Source organism: Strix aluco, chromosome W, assembly GCF_031877795.1.
Source record: "Strix aluco isolate bStrAlu1 chromosome W, bStrAlu1.hap1, whole genome shotgun sequence".
In the NCBI taxonomy this organism is placed as follows: domain Eukaryota; kingdom Metazoa; phylum Chordata; class Aves; order Strigiformes; family Strigidae; genus Strix; species Strix aluco.
In genome coordinates, this window is record NC_133970.1 from 4,499,561 (window position 1) to 4,518,466 (window position 18,906).

General features: G+C 43.8%; 1 long non-coding RNA gene across 1 annotated transcript; it reads left to right on the top strand.

Moving 5' to 3' along the window:
• The first annotated feature begins 9,902 nt into the window (after positions 1-9,902).
• LOC141917696 (uncharacterized) lies at positions 9,903-14,284 on the top strand. The gene is made up of 2 exons (XR_012621409.1): positions 9,903-10,509; positions 13,981-14,284. It is a non-coding gene; the product is annotated as an uncharacterized LOC141917696 (long non-coding RNA).
• The last annotated feature ends 4,622 nt before the right edge of the window (positions 14,285-18,906 follow it).

Consider the following 18,906-nt stretch of genomic DNA (forward strand, 5'->3'; position numbering starts at 1 on the left):
GGTCAGACTGACAGGTCTATAGTTTCCTGGATCCTCCTTTCTGCCTCTCCTGTAGATGGGTGTCACATTTGCCACCCTCCAGTCCAATGGGACCTCCCCAGTTAGCCATGATTTCAGGTAAATCATGGAAAGCGGCTTGGTGAGCACATCTGCCAACTCTTTCAGCACCCTTGGGTGTAACCCATCTGGTCCCACAGACTTGTGTGCATCCAAGTGGTGTAGCAGGTCTCTGATAACCTCCTCTTCAACTGTGCTGACCTCATTCTGCTTCCCCTCCCCATCTCCCAGCTCATGAGGCTGGGTGTCCAGGGAACAGCCAGTTCCACTGCTAAAGACTGAGGCAAAGTAGGCGTTGAGCACCTCAGCCTTTTCCTCATCCTTTGTTACTATGTTTGCCTCTGCATCCAATAAAGGAGGGAGATTTTCCCTAATCCTCCTTTTGCTGTTAATGAATTTATAGAAACATTTTTTATTATCTTTAACAGCTGTAGCCAGGTTGAGCTCTAGCTGTGCTTTGGCTCTCCTAATGTTCTCCCTGCATAACTTCACTACATCTTTATAGTCTTCATGAGAGGCCTGGCCCCTCTTCCAAAGGTCATAGATTCTCCTTTTGTTCTTGAGATCCAGTCAGAGGTCCCTGTTTAGCCAGGCCGGTCTCCTTCCCCGCCTGCTTGTTTTTTGGCACACGGGAACAGCCTGCTCCTGTGCCTTTAAGACTTCGCTCCTGAAGTATGTCCAGCCTTCCTGGACTCCCATATCCTTCAAGGCAGCCTCCCACGGGATTTTGTTAATCAGTCTTTCGAACAGGTCAAAGTTAGCCCTCCGGAAGTCTAAGGTGGCAGTTTTACTAACCCCTCTCTTTGTTTCTCCAAGGATCATTACTCACTTCTTTTAAATATGAATCAGAAGTCCCTTTATTAAGATTGGAAGCAAGATCAGCCCTTCTACTCTGTCTGGGAAACTGCCCACTGGAAAATGGAGCAACAATTTTCCTGGAAGAACCCCTTTTGTGATTGTTTTTCCTTGCAACTCATGTACCTATGCCTCTAGGGTCAAGGTAGGTTTTCCATCCCACTTCCTCATGTCCTCTCCATGGTCATGTAGGTAAAACTATAGGGTGGCTCGTGGTGTGTACCCGCTATATCCTCTCTCTTGAGCAGAAGTATGCTTACTCCTAATAGCTGACATACTGGTCTGTACAGGTGGGGAGTACAGCATATTCTCTTTGAATTGCTGGATCTCTCGGGACAGTTTCTCCACAGTCAAGATGCAGGCCCATAAGGAGGAAGATAGACTTTCTTCATATTGCCATAGTTGGCCAGCCAATCCAACCACTGTTTGTCCTTCTCCATCTTTCCAGGTCATTACTGCCAATGAGTTGGCATATGATGATGGTGCGTCGCTCTGTACAAACTTCCGCCACATGGGTCATGTGCATTGGACTTCATCCGGATCTTTGGATAACTGCTCATTTTCCAGGTCGTCATAAATTACCTCCAGCACAGCTAATTCCCTCAAATACTGGATACCTCTCTCCATGGTGGTCCACTTGCCTGGGTGACATATAACATCTTCCATGAAGGGGTACCTTTCCTTCATGCCTGACAGGAGTCGCCTCCAGAGGCTGAGGGCTTGTGCCCCTTTTCCAATCATTTTGTCAATGCCCCCTTCCCTAGACAGGGATCCCAGCTGTTTGGCTTCCCTACCCTGTAATTCCAGACTACTGGGTCCGTTATCCCAGCATTGGAGCAGCCAGGTGACAATGTGCTCACCTGGATGGTAGCTGAAATCTTTTCACATATCTCACAGCTCACTCAGGAATAGGGATTGGGTGGTTACCGCCTCGTTTATGAGTTCTGCCTCTTCCTCCTCCTCTTCTCATGATGGCCCTACTTCAGAGTATCCTGCCTCATCCACTTCTTCCTCCTTCCCCTTCTTAGTAGGAGTTTCTTCCTAAAGAAGCTGATTTTCACATTCAGTATTTCTTTTTGTGTATAGGGGTGACTGATACCTGCATGGGTTGGTTCTCTGGTTCAGCTGCAATGCCTGTTGTGGGGGTTGGAGTAGCTGCAGTGCCTGTCGCAGGGGCAGATGAGGTTTTCTACATCACGCTACCCAGCAAGGCCAGCACCAGAACCTTCCCACAAAACACCAGCTTGATGTTTACTGTACAGCTGGTGAGGCCCCTGGAATTCTCGGGGAAGTAGGAGGTGGAGCTGGCAGAAATACAGTACCAGCACAGCTGGAATAACATCAGTGAAGATGCCATCTTTGAAATAGGGCTGCAGGGTGAGACACAGCAGTATACTTTGTGGAAAGGCTATTATCCATCCCTCTCCATGTTGATGGAACATATGAACCATCTTATTAACCCCCACAACAAAGTTTCAGCTGTTGACTCTCCAGCAGTGGGCCTGGTCTATGACCCTGTCATGAGGAAAACAAAACTCAAAATAGGTGAAAAGCCTTACACTTTTCCTGCAGCTGGGGATCTGGTACATATTATTGGGGTTTCTCCTGGGCTAAGAAATTTCCCTTTCTGGCAAAGGACTGAGAAGAACATTTTGCTTTGGAAAGGTGACTGCAAAGCTCCATCTTTAGCCCTGGAAGCTTCTAACATTTCAAGAAATCACGCTTACATGATAGTGGTAAAAAATTATAGGGACACGTCCTTGTATGTGAATTATTACAGAGCCCAAGCCAGCAGTGGTCTTCCTGGTTTTCAAGGTGTTCCTTGAGACAAGCTTTTGTTGAACAGTGTGGATGTAAAAATTAAGCTGACATGCAGCAAAGACAGCTTTTGTTTTATGAACTCCCTGGCAGCAGGAGACTACAAACTGGTCATGCCTTGTTTGTGAAGAAAGTGTGGGTGGCACCTGGGCTGGGGTTGTGATATGCTGGGGCATTACTTATGTCCAGCACTAAATACCCAGTGGATTGGGTGTCATGGAAGTGTTCAGCATACTGGCTGGCATCTGTGTGAGCAACCAGGAAAATTGTTTCTGGGACAGCTACCCAAGCTTGTTGTTATTGGGTTCATAGAGAACGATGCTTTTAGTGGCATTTATGCTAAGAGCTCTTTCAGCTTTTAACATTATGAAATAAACTTTTTGGCCCTCTATGTGGACAGTGAACAAATGCCATTGAAACTGCTGCAGCCTGATTTTGAGAGTGGTTCCTGTGTGAAAGAATACATGCAGCTCGTTCAGACTATTAGCAGACATGAAAGACCATTCCCTGCTGGTTGATACAGAAGAGTTTGCCCCTGGCTGTACTCTGTTTGCCTTTGACCTGTCTCCAGGCCAAGAATGTGCTGATCACTATTCCCTGATTAAAACAGGAAACCTGAGAGCAGAAGTACACTTTGCAGGGACCTTGACCACCACTGTTGATATGATCACGTACAGTGTATCTGGCAACATGATTAACTGGTGGAGAAATGTGCTCTTTGACTACATGTGAGGATGGACACCAAACAGATCTCTTACATTTTTTTCAGCAGATCCCTACACCAGGGAAATATTTCTAGACATGTACCCTGGCAACTGGCTCCCCAGGGCCCATGTTTCTCCAAGACCAGCAAGCATAGTTGTGAATACACATACACATAACCAGCCTGGAGAGCACTTGCTAGCAATTTTCCTGGCAGATCAGAAATGCACAGTTTTTGACTTGCATGCTGTGGTGGGTTGACTTTGGCTGGCTGCCAGGTTCCCACAAAGCTACTCTGTCACTCACCCTCCTCAGCAGGACAGGGAGAAGAAAGTAAGATGAAAAACTTGTGGGTAGAGATAAAGGCAGTTTAATAAAGAAAAACAAAGGCCACATGTGGAAGCAAAGGAAACAAAAAAAATTATTCTCTACTACCCATCAGCAGGCGATGTCCAGCTACTTCCTGGGAAGTAGGGCCTCAGTACGTGTAGCAGTTGCTTCGGAATACAAATGCCTTAATAACGAATGCCCCTACCTCCTCCTCCTTTCTCTTATTCAAAACAACGCTGTTGGGTAGGTTTGATTTCTGTCCACATTTTTCCCCCCAAAGAATTTAAAAACAGTTTTGCAATTTGGCATTTGACAGGAGTTTTCTTAATATGTTCAGGCTCCAAAATGACATCTTCTTTCTGCCTGTAAACTTCAACATATTTAGCTTTTTGGTCATCATCTGTGTACCAGGCTGGGTAGCCTGAAGTTTCCTGCTTCTGGTGGAGGTGGAGCTTTATATAATCTGAGAACAGACTGCTACCCTGCGGGAGATACAGACATGCGGATGATCACACTGTGATTAAGCAATGCCAATTTTATTATGGTGGAACAAGCCTTTTATAATGCAGCTGAGAATCACATGATATAATCACATGGTACAATTCTTTCTGATTGCACAGTTAGCCTTGCACATGCGCCTTAAGCTTTCTTCTGATTGGATGGAAGCTGCCACATCGACATTGTACAAACTCCTTCTCTGCCCAGACCCACACCCTGGAGTTGTTTAACTTCCTGGGTTCTTCCTCATTCTTCCAGGGTCATTTCATCACATCCTTGCCGACGCTGAGGCTTTACCAGTCTTGCTCATATGCAGGATTGCTCACACGTCCATTTTCTCGCAGGGACTCCTTCCGAATCCCCACACTACCCCTCTGTTCAAAATGCCAAACCTCATGGATTTCACAAACCCTGTAGCCCTGCTCCAGAACCTTGTTCAGTTCCATGGAACAACAGGTACTCACAAGGGCTCTTTCTTCATCACTGTGGGTGCAGAGGGCCTGGCAGGTTTCAGCAAGTGTGGCACAAGGTAAACAATAGCTTGCCATTTACCCTTTACGGGAAGCATAGGGAAAAAGAGCCCATGAAGTGGATACACCTTTACCGTGACCATCTTGTCAGGGTGTCAACAGTCTCAAAAATAACTTTGGGATGCCCAAGAGGATATTGTTTTGTTTTGTTGAGGAAAGGATAGAGGCTAGTAAAATCATAGTAATATATCTTTTCATAAGGGACTGCGTTGTAATACAGACAAATGGCATTTTTCCTGTGTGAGAGACGACTTGTAACTCCCCAAAACAGGGCCTGAGAGAAACAGGCCTGTGAGAAAAAACAGCCTGAGAGAGATAAGGGATGGGGGGGGAGTGGATGCCCTCCCAGCCAAGGAATGTCTCAAACACTTGCAAGTCACAGGGTGGATATGGAACAAAGAGTTTCACTCAACAGTCAAAACTGAGTATAACTGTCAAGCAGGGATTCTTTATTCGCAGCGCTGGGCAGCACTGGGGATTGTTCCACCACGAGTGCCACACTTACTAACAAAACTCTCTGACCAATATACACAAAAAGCATACATATGCATCACATCTCCTAGAAAAGGCAGTCTTACGCTAATGGCTTCTCAGAATTCATTTACATAGTCTGAGCATGCGTAGTAAAAATAGAGTGAGGGTCTTCTCCCCTCCTTAGGGGTCCCCACAGCCTTTCTCACACCGTCCGTTAGTGAACGTTAGGTTTCTCATGTCCATATGTGGGCATGGAGTTACCTCATCTGTCCTTCAGCTCCTGTTTGTTCCAAGGAGGTTAGTTCAGACCAGCTTCCAGTCTCTTATCTTGGCACTGGCGTCTTCTTAGACACTTGTTTTTTAGGTTCCTGCTATTAGGGATGTACTCAGGGAGTTTTTCAGACTGTCCAAGCTCTGTCCTATCTTTAGTAGGCAAGGAGTTACAGGTTTCAAAACATCTTACAAGTGGGTAATGACTATAGAGGGTAGTTAGGAAAAGAGTATAAATGAAATTATATACCTTGCAGTAAAATACAGAAAAAATAAAAGCTAGTAAAACACAAGTGATGGTTAATGTTAAAACTAAATGTCTTATTTTACAGGTCCCTGTACATTAGCAATTTCAAGTATACTTGTAGCAACTTCCCTTCAGATAGTGTGGAGTTAGGAGCTGATAAGGCTGCCTGGACAGCACAGGATGCAGCTGGAGGAGGGAGCCCTGTGAAGGCAGGACAGTTCTGCTGTGGTGCATCTTGTAAAGTTTCAAGGGCCATCTGTCTGGTGAATGACCTTTGCTTCATTATCCACAAAATGCATATTAAAGTTGACACCTCTGAATATGCTAATAAATATTAACAAGATCATACTAATTACATCATCCCATGAAGCACCTTACTCCTCCCCATATATGGGATACGTAGGTATGTGGGTTGACCTAGGGGACAGACCCAAAGAAAGTGTGCATAAATTGGAAGGGGGGGCGAGGAGTGGGGGTGAGAAAAGAAAAAAGACATGAAGAAGTGAAGAAGACGGATGCATTCCTGATGAACTCGGACGGGACCAACACAGGAACCCAGACCGGTGATCTCTATTTCTCTATTCTCTCTCTCTATCTCTCTTCTTTTCTTTTTTTCCCTTTTTCCTTATTATCATTAGGTAACGCAGGGCATACTGTATCACTTGCCACAACTCGTTATATACTTAGACAGTTATCGTGTATCCAATTAGTACATTGTGGGAAATTAATAAATGTCTGTGCATGGACTTTGAGACTTGTCTCACCGTTGTCCACTCCATTGGGGATTTACGAATCTAAAAGTCACTTGTGTCCCTCGTCTGAGTGGGATGTGACATCCTGCCACCAAAAAGTGCATCTTTGGGGATCAGTGGCATGGGCAGTCTGATCTTGGCTAATAACTCTGCAAGCTCCCCATCTGATTTTGTTATAGTGACCCACTCATGCTCCCATAGATAGTTGATGTTAAAACCCGCACTCTCTTTTGGTGGTCCATCTTTTGTTGTGCTGTGTAATACAAATAGCCAAAGGTGGCCCCCACCAGAGGATTCCAGTCCTTTTCATGTTAGCATTCAATACAGCCACAGAAAAAGCATCCATTAAATTCAAAAGCTGTCAGCACCCCATCAATGACTGCATAGCCATGCAAAGAAGTAGGATCCTGCTCTCCAGGGGGCTGCAGTAACTGGGAAGTTCCTTTCAGGGGGTCATTTACCCTTGTGAGAAACGCTCAGTTGCCAATTATCAGCGGCTCAGACAGGATGCGGTGTGAAGCACTCTTTATTACGTTCTTGCAAGACCGGGTGCCCCATCAGGTGGACGCACCTAACAGCCATCATGCAATGGTTTATATCCCTTTCTCCCGACCGCGAGTTCCCTCCCCTGATTCCTCATTGGCTGAGTACTACAGGGTGTACAGACTTCCCGAACCGCCTACCGATACGCCCCTTCATGTATGTGTTCATACGTCGCATGTTCATGGGAATGAACCTTGGCTTTCTCCAGGGCGGAGAAGTTAATATGCATGAGTTCATCACGCAAGCGTACTAAGAGGGAAAAGTTCAAAATTCAGGTTCCCCAAGTCTTTGGGTATCTGCATCCATCTAAAGCCAGTTCCAAGTACTGGGTCATCACGGTTGACAAAAAGACCACTTGCCTTCTAGCCCTAGGCCAGGGATTTCAATGGTTGTGAATTGCTCTTGTTGATTGCTTTGGTGAATCGCTCCTGCCCTTCCCATCAGGCTTATTATGCGAAAACAACATTCTTTCCCTTACACCCTCATGGGACACCTGATCACTGGCCCACCATGTTGATAAAACCAGTTTGCATATAAGGGCCCTTGTGGTCCCCATAACCCTTTGCCAGTAAGATACTTGCTGCAAGGCAAAATTCATTTAGCTTTCCTAATTAGCAGTCTTTGTTGTAACAGTTTTTTCTGTTTTGCTAGCCTGTGAGTCAAGGCTTCAGAACTAACAGCCCCACCAACCCTTTTAACACCACCATCATGCTTGCTAATCCTCTCTGACCAAGAATAAATATGATCTTTGTGTGCTAAAACTATTTGATTACTGTTGCACTCCCCCCAAAAATGGCTTAGTTAGCTGTACTAATTAACGGCCTTGTTTGTACCTGTGTGTTTTGCTTCAGTGTCCTGTGAATAGTAGCCATAGTCTTATCAGCACAGCTAGCACTTGTATGACCACTGACCTGACTTCCAACAGCCTCTGTCATAGCACCACCAAAAGCACTTTTATCACCATCATACAGTTACTCTTCTGTACCAGATAACAAACATGGTCTTTCAGCTCCATTGTGCTTACTGACTCGCTTGCTTTTTCTGCAGTAGCTGTGGTCTCTAAGAGCATGGGGCTGCAGTCTGTGTCCCAAAGTCTGGGTCTTGCAGCTTTTGCAGTAATCAGTTCAGTCTAACAGGACAGTCTCGATTGCATGCTTGGTCCTGTGCCTCTTGTTTGCAGCATTGACTTAAGGACAAGGAAACACATATAGCACCAGCCTGCATCTCACAGTGGTCCTACAGGTAGATCCCTCACAACCATGGGGAAAGGGAGCTCTCCCACCATCACCTGCTCTCTCTGTGTGACGCCTCAAAATCTAGTTTGTGGTTCACAGACCCATTGGCCAGTTATTCTGGTCTGTATTGCTTTTTTGGGGATCCCCTTTCGGTCTTTTCCTTATTGTCCTTATGTACATTTTCTTCTGAAGTTAGTATTTTGTTCTGGTTTTCCATTTTTTCAGACAGGATTTCCTGTGTCTTGCAGCATCATGCAAAGCCCTAAGTCTTCCCCAGTAATCCTGTCATCCTGTTGGGCCAGGCCCAGGTGCAGGGGCGTCTCATTTCAGCTCACAAGATTGGTCTCTTATTTGCATGTGAGAGGGTTTTTGCCAGGGCCCCTTGGTGGGCCTCCTAGGAGGGGTCTGTAGCCCTTGGGCATGTTCCAGCTTGCCCCCTTTTGGCATCCCTATGCCCTCTTGAATTCCCCTGCCACCCCTCGAGACATGCCAGGGCTTGATCTGCAGCCCCTTAAAAGTGGGATCCCCTGACCTGACCTTTTACTTTTGTTTAATACCTTTCTATTCACATTTAAATTTTAATTATTCATTCCATTAGCTCTTATTAAATGTGAGAAACGCTCAGTTGCCAATTATCCATAGCTCAGACAGGATGCGGTGTGAAGCACTCTTTATTACGTTCTTGCAAGACCGGGCGCCCCCATCAGGTGGACGCACCTAACAGCCATCGTGCAATGGTTTATATCCCTTTCTCCCGACCGCGAGTTCCCTCCCCTGATTCCTCATTGGCTGAGTACTACAGGGTGTACAGACTTCCCGAACCGCCTACCGATACGCCCCTTCATGTATGTGTTCATACGTCGCATGTTCATGGAAATGAACCTTGGCTTTCTCCAGGGCGGAGAAGTTAATATGCATGAGCTCATCACGCAAGCGTACTAAGAGGGAAAAGTTCGAAATTCAGGTTCCCCAAGTCTTTCGGTATCTGCATCCATCTAAAGCCAGTTCCAAGAACTGGGTCATCACAGTTGACAAAAAGACCACTTGCCTTCTAGCCCTAGGCCAGGGATTTCAATGGTTGTGAATTGCTCTTGTTGATTGCTTTGGTGAATGCTCCTGCCCTTCCCATCAGGCTTATTATGCGAAAACAACATTCTTTCCCTTACATTAAATAATGTTTTATCCATTTAAAATCTATGTTTTTATGGATACATGTATTTAATTTCTATAGATTTATAAATGCACATACCTATATAAAAACATACATGCATACATATATATGGAAGTATATATAAAATATTGTATCTATGTATAAATTAATAAAAATATAGTTATACATAGCACACTGCTTTATATATACTTCTATATATGGATAAATTGTATATAAATGTATATATTTTTATATATGAGCACTTCCTGATCTAAAGAAGATAGACAGCTAATCACAGAGCTGCTTCTTGGTCCAAAGGAGGTGTGAGAAACTGTGGACTAAGGTATTGTTTATTAAGATTTATGTTAAGCTCAATGTAAAATTAGACGACAGAAACCACTCATGCAAACAACCACTGGACGCCGCCTGTGTGAGATAAGATAACTGTAATCTCTCACACAAACTGAACCAGATACTGCTCATGCAAGATAACCGCCAGATTTCCAGGAAGCGACAAGAAACAGGACAAGACAGCCCCATATAAGGATATATGAGTGAAAGATCAACTATGAGACAAAGAGGGAAGACTTCTTACTTCAGCCTCAACAAATACCAGGAGGCAGGAAACGACCCCCCTAACAACAACTGAAGCATGCGCGGAGTACCTCCACTACCTCATGAGCACGGAAGTAAAGATGTATAAAAAGGGGACTATTTGAACTACTCAGCACGGCAGTTGGCGGAGCGCAGACTCCCCTGCCGTCCAGCGCTGTCTTTGCTCATATTCTACTTGCTATAATTAATAAAGAGTGAATTATAGTCCATTGTGGTCTCAATTTATAACAATTCCTGGTGCCGTGACTCGGATAAGGAACGGTGGGCTTCTGTCCTCCGGGGAGGCGCCCCGCGGCAATCCGCGGCCCCGCGACTGACAGCCTACCTCAACCTTACCGACGAACCTAAATTCTAGAATAGTGAGCAAAGGAGAAAACCGGTAAGATCCCATAAAAATTCTGTGCACGGGAGTCCGGACGAAGACGCAGGACGCGTAAGTATATTGCGAATTTGCTCGCAGGTTTGCCGTTCGGGCGGGACTGGGTTTCCTGGAATATAACGAATGAGAGGTTCGATATACTGAACCAAGCGAGTGTGGACTCTTAAGTACTGCGTTTCCCATCTCCCGCGAGGGATTGGGCCAGGAACAAGGGGAGTGAGTGAGTGTATGTTTGTGGATATTCCAGAAGATGGGGGCGAAGGGCAGCAAGCCTTCGACTCCCATGGGAAGGGTACACACTGTACCTAAGAATACCCCTTTGGCATATGTCTTAGACAATTGGAGGTATTTCCCTGGAACCCTAGGGAAAGATAAGCAGAAAATGATAGAATACTGTACTAAGATATGGGGAGGGAAGAAGATTTCTAAAAATACCTTTTGGCCAGTCTATGGGTCAGAAGAAGATTGGGTAAGACAGCAATTAAACCTCTGGGTCAATAATAAAAAAAAAAACCCCTTAACCCGGAGGAGAGTCAGTATGCGGAATTATGGATAAAAAGACCGGGAGCTAAACTTTACCCACTGAATGAAGTAAAAACTAAACAAAAGAAAAAGCAGGAAGAGTTAGACGAAACCCTTCTAACCCCCCCCTCCTTACATTCCTCCTCCTGCTCCCGTAGCCCCTCCCAAGGTCCCCAGAGCTCCCACTCCCCCACCGGAGTCGGAACAAGGGTCTTCCCCTCCTCCTAGACGCATGACTAGAAGTCAAAAAGGGGCAGCTCAGATGTATCCTCTAAGGGAAATGCCCATGGGGGGACCTCAGCCTATGATTGGATATATTTCTGTACCCCTAAACTCGGCTGACCTACGAGATTTTAAAAGAACCGAGATGGGAAACTTGATTGAGGACCCACTTGGAGTGGCAGAAAGATTAGATCAATTTTTGGGACCAAACCTTTATACTTGGGATGAGATGCAATCTATCCTTGGTCAATTATTTACTACCGAGGAAAGAGATATGATTAGACGAGCAGGAATGAGACTGTGGGATGTTCAGCATGCCCAGGGACCCCAAGCAGATATCAAATGGCCACTCCAAAGACCTAACTGGGATAATCAGGATCCAGTGCATAGAACTCATATGCAAGATCTGAGAACTATAGTAATTCAGGGGATTAGAGAAGCAGTACCCCGTGGCCAGAATATCAATAAAGCATTTAATGAAATGCAAAAGAAAGATGAGAGCCCTACTGAGTGGCTGGAACGACTGAGGAAAGTCCTTCAACTGTACTCTGGGGTAAATCCAGACGACCCTTTAGGGCAAGCGCTCCTAAAAACTCAGTTTGTAGCAAAATCATGGGAAGATATCAGGAAAAAAAAAAAAAAAAAAAAAAAAAAAGATTGAAAAGCTAGAAGACTGGCAAAATAGAGGGTTGGATGAATTATTGAGGGAAGCTCAGAAAGTCTACGTAAGGCGGGAAGAAGAGAGCAGCAAGCGACAAGTAAAAATGATGGTAGCAGCTGTCAGAGAGGATCGCAATGGGCGGACTGGTGAACACAGATCTGCTGGAATAAAACAAGAGAACGCAGTAGTAAAGAAGGAACAGAGATGTTGTTTTTACTGTGGAAAGAAGGGACACATAAAGAAGAATTGCAGAGAAAGGATCAGAGATGAGGAAATATTGAAAGCAGAATAGGAGAGTCAGGGGCTCTATATTTTAGGGGACCGGAGTCATCATGAGCCCTTGATAAAGTTAAAAATAGGTCCCCATAAACAAGAGTTCACCTTTTTAGTAGACACAGGGGCTGAGAAATCGACTATTAGGCAAATACCTGAGGGATGTAAAACTTCCTCTGAAAAAGTACAACTAATAGGGGCAAAAGGAGAACCCTTTAAAGTAAGCAAAATCAAAAATGTGATATTCGAAACTGAAAATAAATTTGGAATGGGTGACCTCTTGCTCGTCCCTGAAGCAGAATTTAATCTGTTGGGACGGGATTTAATTGTTGAACTACAATGTGGAGAAGTATTATTTATAGATGGGTCATCACGAATAGTGGAAGGTAAACGATTGTCCGGATATGCCATCGTTAAGTTGGAAAAAGGAGAATTTAAGACAATAGAATCAGGCCCCCTGAGTGCCAGCTGGTCAGCTCAAGCCTGTGAGCTGTATGCATTGTGGAAAGCATTAGTGTCACTGAAGGGAAAGGATGGAACTATATATACAGACTCACGCTATGCGTTTGGAGTGGTACATACCTTTGGAAAAATATGGGAGGAAAGAGGATTTATTAACTCACAAGGAAAAGAATTGATACACCCGGAATTAATTCGGCGAGTTCTGGGGGCATTGAAAGTGCCGAATAAAATAGCAGTTGTACATATAAAGGGACACCAGCGAGGTACAAATTATCAAGTCAGGGGAAATAACGCAGCTGATATAGAAGCAAAACGAGTGGCAGGCAATTATAATACGATTTTGACTATACAACCAGTACCTGTTAGTAAAAATTTGAGTTTTGAGTCTGCAGAAAAGGAAAAACTAGAACAAATGGGAGCTAAGGAACGGGATAGTAAGTACGTATTACCAGATGGGAGAGAAGTCTTGCCGAAGGGCATAGCACTCGAAATATTTTCAAAAATACACAGTAAAACCCACTGGGGAACCCAGGCATTAGTTGATCATTTCAATCAACAGTTTGCCTGTATAGGCGTATATAATATAGCAAAGACAGTCACAGCAGCCTGCGAGACCTGTCAAAAGGTTAATCAAAACAACACGAGACAAAAACCTCTTGGAGGACGTTCCCCAGCATACAGACCTTTCTCACACATACAAGTGGATTTTACTGAACTACCCAGAGTAGGGCGTTACAAACATTTATTAGTAATGGTGGATCATTTAACACATTATGTTGAGGCTTTTCCTACCTCCAAGGCAACTGCTAACCAGGTTACTAAGGTATTACTTGAACACATTATACCTAGATATGGAGTACCTGATGTAATCGACTCAGACAGAGGAACACATTTTGTGTCAAAAATTGTTAGAGATCTAGCAGAAAACTTGGGAATTAAGTGGGAATACCATACGCCATGGCATCCACAAAGTTCGGGAAAAGTTGAAAGGATGAATGGAGAAATCAAAACTATTTTGACTAAATTAATGATAGAAACCAAACTATCATGGATCAAGTGCCTACCCATGGCACTATTAATACTCAGAACCAGACCCCGAGCAGATATAGGAATATCAGCGTTTGAGATGGTATATGGAATGTCCTATAGAATTGAAAGTCCACAAACAAATGTTTTAATTCGAGATCGTGTAATTAATGAATATGTTTCACAATTAGCAGAGCATCGTAACAAACTTTGGGAACATGGGCTGATTGTGCAACGACCTCCATTGGACTTAAAAATTCACACTTTCAAACCGGGGGACTGGATATTAGTTAAAACATGGAAAGAAGAAACCCTAAAACCCAATTGGGAGGGACCTTATCTTGTTTTGCTTACAACAGAAACAGCTGTCCGGACTGCTGAGCGTGGATGGACTCATGCCAGTCGCGTTAAAGGCCCAGTGACAAGACCCCACTGGAAAGTAATCAGTACTCCAGGTGACACCAAGATAACCCTGAAAAGATAAAGTAATGATAAAAACTTTGCTTGATCATTTTGTCGCATTACCTTTTGGTATAAAGTGTGTATTGTTGTTTATATTTGCAATAATTATTTCTCTCTTCGTATATTATATATGGAAGCATACAAAATGTACTAAAGGAAATTGTTAAACTCATGCAACCACACAATATTGAATATAGAAAATATGTTGATATAAACACTCTAGATATACGAATTAAGTGTAATAATTTGAACCGCAATTGTTATCCGTTTGCTTGTTCCAAGTGTATGGTATGCCAGGACAAATGGTGGACTCACTGTGAATGTGGATACCCTTCAATAGGGGTTTGCACACAGTGTTGGAAAATCCAAAGAACTCTCACTGAGTGAAAATCAAAGCAATTAGAGTCTAAACAAGAAATTATTTAAGAATCCCATGAGTGGTGGGAAATTTTTACCAAAGGAATAAACCCTCAATATTATTGTTACTATTCCAATGAACCAATCCCCTTTGTAACTGAAATCTTGGCTATAAAGTGTAAGAAGGGAAGTACCAACTGTGCCTTGCCTCATCCCATTAGTTAAAGCTGTAAAGTGGGAAGCCTATATATAAACAGGCAGAAAGCCCAAAACAGCTGTTCTCCTGAAGAATTCCCTTGCTGCCGAGAAGATGGTACACCCCGTGGCTCGAAGCAACCGAGTCGACGGGCGAGGCAGAGGAGGAACAAACTGTGGAGAAAAGAATCAGAACAATGGGACACAAAAGCAACAATGGCCAAACTTCCCCAGGGATGATAAAAATATACTTAAATTGGCAAAATTGACAGACACCTTTTTTTCTGGTGTACCGCTAGTTTTGTTATTGATAATAACCCAAGCAAATGGAAACCCCCATGAACCAATGCTCTGGAAACTATATAACTTACAGGAATCTAGACTAATACAAAACCAGACCTCTCCGGGAAATTGGAATTTTACTGTCCAATTAGTCTCAATGATTCCGGTCGATATCCAGAGAGGCTGGGAGGCGACGGAAGCCAACTCCAAAGCCTTCTATGTGTGTCCAGCTTCCAATCCTGGAAAGAGTTATTGCAACTATCCAGGCCATTTTTATTGCGGTTATTGGGGTTGTGAGACAATAGCCTCAGACTGGCCAACAAAAGGAGACAAATATATAAGTATCACTTGGGGACCTCCAGGTTGCATTCCACCACAACATGGATCTGACGGCTCCGGGGTCTGGGGATCCGTAAGGGGGGTGAAATCATCTCCATCAGAATGCGACAGAATAGAAATTGAAGTTAAACAACCAGAAGATGACACATGGTTAATTGGCCGTACCTGGGGAATTAGATATTGGGAACCTGGAGCAGATAGAGGAAGCTTTTTCAAAATAATAAAAGAAAGGATACCCCACGATCCTTTACCAGTAGGACCAAATCCGGTCCTGAATCCACCCACTTTCTCTAAAAAAAAAAAAAAAAAGGTTGTCCCCGTGAACATCGCAACCCCTTCCCCAGACTCCTTTTTGAAAACAGCTAATGGTACCATGACTGAATTCTCCTTATCTAGGGATTTAAAGTTGTTAGAATCCAAAGACCCTTTATGGAATCTAATGCAAGCCTCTCTAGTACAAGGTCAGGAATTACAAGGTTTGCAAATGGCTGTAGATGAGGATTTAGCGAAAATAGAACAATCTATCCAAAATTTAGCCACTTCAGTAAAGTTTTTATCAGAAGTAGTACTACAAAATAGAAGAGGATTAGACCTATTATTTTTGAAGGAAGGAGGGTTATGTGTAGCTCTCAGTGAAGAATGTGGTTCTTTTGCTGACCATACGGGAGTCGTCCAAGACACCATGTCCGAACTTCGGAAAAGGTTAGACCAACGTAGAAAGGATCGTGAAGCGGGCAGGTCATGGTATGAAAACTGGTTTAATGTTTCACCTTGGCTAACCACTTTGTTGTCGGCTTTAGCAGGACCGCTTATTATGTTGATCCTGGGACTTATATTTGGGCCTTGTATATTACGCTATATTTTTCATTTTATTAAAGAACGGTTTGACACAGCTAAATTGCTTATTTTAACCTCGAGAGTAGAATATGAAAGTGTATCTAATAATGAAGATGAAAATTATTGTGAATGTATTATGCCACGCGAAAATCATTATTGTGAGTGCTATAATAAATGTCGAAATTGTGAAAAAGAAATTGTTTACAAGAATGAAGATGAAAGTAGCACCTAATAAACAATAGGATAAAAAGAAAAAGGGGGGATTGTGAGAAACTGTGGACTAAGGTATTGTTTATTAAGATTTATGTTAAGCTCAATGTAAAATTAGACGACAGAAACCACTCATGCAAACAACCACTGGACGCCGCCTGTGTGAGATAAGATAACTGTAATCTCTCACACAAACTGAACCAGATACTGCTCATGCAAGATAACCGCCAGATTTCCAGGAAGCGACAAGAAACAGGACAAGACAGCCCCATATAAGGATATATGAGTGAAAGATCAACTATGAGACAAAGAGGGAAGACTTCTTACTTCAGCCTCAACAAATACCAGGAGGCAGGAAACGACCCCCCCTAACAACAACTGAAGCATGCGCGGAGTACCTCCACTACCTCATGAGCACGGAAGTAAAGATGTATAAAAAGGGGACTATTTGAACTACTCAGCACGGCAGTTGGCGGAGCGCAGACTCCCCTGCCGTCCAGCGCTGTCTTTGCTCATATTCTACTTGCTATAATTAATAAAGATTGAATTATAGTCCATTGTGGTCTCAATTTATAACAGAGGCAGGCAGCCAATCACAGTGCTGCCTGAGAACACATGTGCATGACAGTGTCAAGAAATGGCTGTCAGCCAATCATGGCACAGTATGAGAACATGTGGGGAAATAACACTGCCAGAAGTGGTGTCCTCCATGCACGTAATGACGGGGGTCTTCCTTGTCTGACATGCTTCTGGGTACAACAGATGCTTCTGGGTACAACAGGACTGGTGTCTAGTCCTGCCAGCCAATCGCGTCTGCCTAAGAACATGTGGGTATGACTGGTTCTTCTGGTTCACATAGTCTTTTTGGGAACCCCTTAGAGTCTTTTCCTTATTGTCCCCATGCACATGTTCTTCTAAGGTTGGCATTTTGTTTTAGTTTTCCATTTTTGCAGACAGTATTCCCTGTGTCTTGCAGCACTGTGCAAAAAATCATAGAATATGCAAAAGACAATATCATATGCAATATCATAGAATGCAAGAGACCTATAAGTATTGAGTCCAACTCCCTGCTCCTCACAGGACTACCTAAAACTAAACTGTATAACTAAGAGCATCATCCAGACACTCCTTGAACTCTGACAGGCTTGGTGCCATGACCACTTCCCTGGAGAGCCTGTTCCAGTGACCGACCACCCTCTCAGTGAAGAACCTTTTCCTAACGTCCAGTCTGAACTTCCCCTGATGCAGCTTCATTCCATTTCCTTGTGTCCTATTGCTGGTCACCGGAGAGAGGAGATCAGCACCTCCCCCTCCACTGCCCCAATAACCCTGCATGGTCATCCTCTTGGGCTGGGCCCAGATGTTGGGACCTTTCAGTCCAGCTCACAGGATTGATCTCTTCTTTGCATGTGACAGGATCTACCCTCTTGAAGTTTCCTCCCACCCCATACATCTCAGGGCTTATTCTGCAGCCTTGTAAATTGCAGCACACCCAACCTTGTCTTTTACTTTTGTTTAATTACTTTCTATTCACATAATTATTCATTCCATTGGTTCTTATTAAATAATGTTTTATCCATTTTATACATGTGTTTTTATGGCTAAATATATTAAATTTCTATAGCTTTCTAAATGTATACAGATATAAATATATAAAATAGTGTATCTGTGTATAAACAAAATACATATTTATACATATTTGTACAGTCCTTTATATATATTTCTATATATGTATTTATTGTATATAAATTTATATATTTTTATATCTGAGCATGTCCTGGTCCAAAGGAAGCAGGCAGCCAATCACAGGGCTGCCTGAGAACACATGGGTATGACAGTGTCAGGAAATGGCTGTCAACTAATCACATGCAGTGTGAAAACACATGGGTTATGATGTTTAAGAAAATGGCAGCTTCCTGACATAAAATGGGAGCCCCCCTGTGTATGTAAGGGAAGGGCCTTCCAGGTCTGATGTACTTCCGGGTAAACTGGTAGGGGTGTCTAATCCTTCCAGCCAATCACAACAGCGCAAGTAACCAGAAGAGGGGAGTGACTTCCTAGGTAAATAGCCCAGGAGGCTGCTGGGAGTGGAACAGGCCTTCTGCTGGAAGCTGAGGACAGGTTACCTGTTGCTTCTTATCTTGTATAGCAGTGGTACCTATATTACTTACAATGTGTGCCACTGCCACATAATTACAGAAGGAAGATGGTCTCAAACTCCCTGGACCATTTCTATGCCTCTTTTCCTATAACAGTCCTGCCTCCACATACATATGCCTCCCACCCCCCTAGCTCTCCAGACCCCCCTTCAAATATAAAGGTTTGCACTGTCTATTCTCCTCCTTGTCTCACCAAATCTTGTACCTTCAGCTCCAGCAAGCATGGACCTAGCTTCTTCCACCCTCCCCAAATCCTGCTTCCAGTAAGGGCTTCCTTTCCCCTCTCAGTGCTTTGCTGGGTGCCTATCCCCAGAGCAGAGCTGCTCCAGGGACCACCAAGGCTTTCCTCTCCTGATACAGAGAAATGTCCACTTTCCTTGCAAATTATTTACTTATAACAACATATGATGATTTCTGAACGTTGCCTAAGAATCCTGCTTGCCC